The following is a 5,183-nucleotide window of genomic DNA, read 5'->3' as shown; positions in this document are numbered from 1 at the left end:
TTATTTTATTTTTTTTTCCAGACTCGGGGCATGAAACCCACCAAGGTTCAGTCCGATTCCTGCCACCGCCACCCCCGGTGCCGCGGTTCTGAGCGCAAGGTGACAGGGGACGTGTCGGTCACCGAACCCTCGCAGCCCTTGCCGGGTCGGCGGGTCCGAGAGGCGCTTGTGTGGTCGGGCCGGGAGCAGAGAGGGCAGAGCTGCTGCGGAGGGGAGAGGGGGAGGCGAGGGAGAGCTGCCCACTGCCTGAACTGTCCTCCAAGGGTCAAACTGTTCAACTCCAGCCCCTTTAGCCGAGCTCAATCCTACTTTAAGGGAACAAAAGCCCAAAGTAGGCGACGATCAAGAAATGGGAGCACAATGATTTAAGCTTATCACACAGCCCAGAAATAAAGGGCGCTGAGCTTGTGCGCGGGAGAGGGGGAGACCCTCAGAAGGGCTTTGTTTGCTGTAAGAAGATTGAACTCTGAGGCGACCCGATAGCCCTAAAAGTTTAGGGTCTGTGTTGCTGAGAGACCTTTGGATACAGCCCGTCCACACTTCGACCTCACAAGTTGTGAGCCAGCATTAATGGCTCCCCTGCCCCAGGTGAACCGGGGGTGTGACAGTCCCTGGAGAAAGGAAGGGGGGGGAACACACAAAGCTGCAGGGACAGGAGCCCTCCCAGCTCAGCCTCCCTCACAGCCCCGAGGTCCCCCGTGGGTGTCCTGAGGGTTTAGGGGACCATGGTCCCCCTGCACCCCAGCTCCTTGGATGCACAGTCCTATGGCAGCACCTGCAAACCCCAGCAGTGGGATGGTTTAAACTGGGGGTCAAAATACATCACATACCCCCCCACACACACACCCATCAGGGTGCTCTGCAGAGGGGAGAAATTGGAGGCCTTTCGGGTCCTCCCTGTGCCAGTTCCTTCCTGACCCGTACATGCTGGAGCAAAAAGTGCTGCTGGGAGGGAGGGGATGGGGACCAGCACCCCAAATCTCCAACTGCACTAGCGAATTCAGGGTTCATTTGAGGATCAAGGCAAGGAGGGGTGTCCCCTCCCTCTTAAAGCACTGCCTCAGCATCCTTCCCTGGGCTCCCCCCCGGGGTGGATGAGCCCCTCATCGGGGGCTGATTGTTCCCAGCAGATTTGCATGGCAGGTGCAGGCCTGTGGAGCGATTTTACCATCCTGAGCACCCCTCCCCACTTCACCCACTCCCCCCCTAAAAGAGGGTTTGCCTCGCTCCCCTCCCCTAGTGAAAAAAAAAGAGAAAAAAAAAAAAAAGAGGGAAAAAAAGGCCGGCGGTGCCTTCCTTTCCCATGAAGAAGAAGCTTGAGGATGGCGTGAACACGCTTCAGTTTTCTCTTATTCTTTTTTTTTTTTTTTTCTATAGACGTGGGGAAAAAGAACAGCCCGATTGTGTGTGAAAAAAACCCCAGTGCCTGCAAAAAGGGACATTGGGAGCCCAGGCGAAGGTGCGGCAGGGAGAGCACTAATCGCTGAACCAGGAGACAAATACGATTACCAGCTCCGAGCCTTGAGTCAGAAAGTCTCATAGACTTTAAGATGTTAATCCCCGACATAATCCTTCCTTTGGCGTGTAGGAATAGTGCAGCCACAAGAGTTGTTTTGTTATTTATATTGGCGTTTAATAAAACTCAGCCAGCGGTGAATGGGCTGCCCACTCTCCAATGGTAATTAATTCCCTATTTCAGTGACCCAATTGTGCTGGGATAGAGCAGTGGGACAGTCCCACTGCCCCAACCCGCCTTTGTGCAGCTACACAGCTCTCGTGCTTCAACAGCTATGGAAACTCATTCTTTTGATGTCATTCAATGAGTTTTCCTTGGGCATCTTCTAAACTTCAAGGACCCTTTTCTTTCTCGCACGCCTGAAAAGCAGGACTAGGCTTGACCACCTCTGTAGAATTTAATGATTTGGTGAAAAGGCCTTTTTTTTTTTTTTTTTTCCCTCTTCTTTTTTTTTTTTTTCCCTTCTTTTTGGTGGTAGGGGGGTGTGGGTCGTGTAAGGAAAGAGAAAGAAAGTTTGGCAGGCTGCTATCAAACAGGGGGCAATCCAAACGCCAGTGCACCGAGCTCATTCACCTCCTAATTTATACAGGTCTTAAAAGCCACTTTTCCTTACTCAAAAACTACTTTGGGGTTTCTGTCAGCCGAGGTGTTTCTAGAAGGGATTTGCAAGTGAGCTGAGATCTCTGCTCCACAAATGCAGTGAGGATGAGTACTTGCAGTCGTGCAGTTCCACAAATGCAATGCTGGGATGAGCATGACCAAAAAGAATCATGTTTGGAAGATGAATTTCCAGTGGGAAAGAAAACACAAGATGCCTGGAATGGGTTGTGGTGTTTCTTTTTCTTTTTAAAGTTTCCAGGGCTTTATCTTTTGGCTTTTTCTAGGGCAGAGTGGTAGAGGTGAAGTGGCTGCAGGAAGAAGAGTGTGTGAAATGAACATGTGAAGAACATTGCAGGAACCTTGCAAAGTCTCCTGGGCCCAGGCAGCCTCCTCTATGTCTTTATACACACTTCCAATAAAAAAAAAAAAAAAAAAGGGAAAAAAGAAGAAAAGGAAAAAAAAAAAAAGAAGAAGAAAAAAAACCCCTTCGCAAGTCACAAACAATTCAGGATTCAACTAAGAAAACACAGAGTGAACCATATGGCCGGGGTGGCTCGAGTTGGCTGCATTTTCCCCCAGACAAAGAAGGGATTGAGAGTTGAAGGAAAGGAGAAAAAACCCCAACTTTCCGGCTGATGAAGCTGTTGTCTGGAGGCAATGATCCCAAATCTCAAGGCTTTATTCCAGGCTCCGACTGAGACGTGATATGTCATATGATTAGCATCTTTCATATTTACAAGAGTAGTAGGGGCTGCCAGTCTTTAGAGAAAGGGGAGAGAAAGAAGGGGCATATGCTGGAATGGATTTAGCATTTGAAAGAGAGAAAAGAGAGCGGATAAATACACTTAAACGAGGATTTAGTTTTACTCCCGTCGAGTTCTAATGGCTTGTTGATTGAGATTTTAGGGAGCTGTAACAGAGGTGTCAGCAGTAATTTAAAGGCGCTATTCAACCCTCCGCTGCTCCTTCTTTCGCCCCGCTTCGCTCCGGCGCCCGCTTTCTCCCGACTGCCCCAAGGTCCCTCCTGGGCTCGGGGTCCCCGCCTGGCCCGGGGGTCCCCTCCCGGTGCCGGGGTGGGCTGGGCCGGGTTGGACAGGGCGGGTGGCGCTCCCTGGTGGCGCTGAGGGGGAACCGTCCGGTCCCGGGTCAGGGGCACCCGGCGACAGTGACAGAGCTCGCTGCGCACTTGTCACCTCAGCAGGGACACCTCCCACCAGCCCCATCCAACCTGGACTTGGACACTGCCAGGGATGGGGCAGCCACAGCTTCCTTGGGCAGCCTGGGCCAGAGGCTCAGCACCCTCACACCCAAGAATTTCCTCCCAATGTCTATCATAAAAAAATCTCTTTTTCTGCTTAAAAGTGCCTCTCCCTTTACCCATCACTCCACAGCCTTATCAAAGTCCCTCCTCAGCTTTCCTGTAGCTCTTTCAGGTACTGGAAGGTGCTCTAAGGTCTCCCTGGAGTGTTCTTCAGGCTGAACAACCCCAACTCCCTCATCCCTGCTCCTGAGGAAACACATTCTGCCCCCTGACCATTTCTGTGGCCTCTCCTGAACCCCCTTGAGCAGGTCCAAGGACCCAAGAACCAAGCCAAGCACTGCAGGGGAAGTCTCACAAGGAGTAGAGGGGCAGAATCCCCTCTCTGGACTTGCTGGTGATGCAGCCCAGGACACTGTGAGGTTTTACTATTTTTTTTTTTTATGCTACACCTACTAACTGAAATCAGAGCACCAAGGCTGTTTCTCAACAGCAGCCTCTGCCAAAGCACTGGGGAAGCAGTGTGAAAAAGCCATCCTGGACTTCTATGAAGATTGCAGGCAGATGTTTTTGCCTTTGGTGCCAAAGAAAGTGATGGCTCAGAGTTTTTACACCTCTTTACACCCTATGTCAATCATAGGCATGAAACATCTGCTATCCAGGATCAAGCCAGAACCTTGCTAAAATCCTTTGCTTCAACCAAGAGCCACAAGACACTGTTAGAAGGAACAATAAAGAATCATCCCCAAGCAGAAACAGAACTCATCCCCCAGACAGACTGCTCCCACCCTCTCATAGTGAGGCAGCAGGGTCCAATTCCTTGACTGATCTGCTCCCAGCCCCCACACCTGGACAGCCAGCACCTCAGTTCCCTTCCTTAGGAGAAGCTTCCCCTCTTCCCTCCTCATCCCCTCTCCTTCCATCATCCTGGGCTAACCTGATTGCTGGCAGTGCTCTGGAGGTTCCTGTTTCCCAACATTCTGCTTGCTTTCCAGGGACAAGGCAACAAGCTCCTCACCAGGTGATTTATTCTGCATAAAAAGAGAGCAGAAGATTACTTGGAATAACCTCAGTGCTAGGGAGATGCCTGCTCTGTGCAGGCTCTCTGGAGCTCCTCAGTTTTCTCTGGAAGCAGCTGAACAGCATCCAGACATTGTACATTGTCCCCACCATCCACATCCACTCCTCCATACACCTCTGGGACAGCCTATGGACAGATTTTTGCCAAGATCAAGATGAACTTTTTTTTTATTCCTTGTCAGAAAGTTTCTGACACAGCAGCACTCTTCCCCCAAACCAAAACCATTCAGCTTTTTTTTCCCCTGTTGTTTCCAAACCCAGACCAGTCATCTTATCCTAAAACTTGCAAAAAAAAAATCCAAGTACAAGTTAAGGTGTTCTCATTGTTTTGTTGATTTCCTAGAGCAAGGACATGTAATATTTCTTTGAATAAATTACTGTTTTATTTATCCTTTTAATTGTTTCAGTCATGCTCCTTCCTAGATGCCACTGAGTTGTAAATATGCACCATGACAGAACTGTTCTGAGAGATGTTATGTGTGTATCTAATCTGAAGAGTAATGAAGCACTAATAATACAATGTGCTCTGTAAGCATCAAAGGATTTCAGTTATCAAGCAGATAAAGTTACTTTATTAATTTTTAGTCATACAAACAAGGTGTCAAACCAGCAGTGTCACTGCACAAAGCAAAAACTTCCCACCTGAAATATAAAAACTACATTTGAAATCATCCTGATAATTTTTACAGACAGGCAATTTGTATTTTCTTCATAAAATAGGTGCACATT

This window comes from Calypte anna, chromosome 4A (genome assembly GCF_003957555.1).
Source record: "Calypte anna isolate BGI_N300 chromosome 4A, bCalAnn1_v1.p, whole genome shotgun sequence".
Classification (NCBI taxonomy): domain Eukaryota; kingdom Metazoa; phylum Chordata; class Aves; order Apodiformes; family Trochilidae; genus Calypte; species Calypte anna.
The sequence above is the reverse complement of the archived record's forward strand: the minus strand, read 5'-3'. Positions refer to the sequence as shown.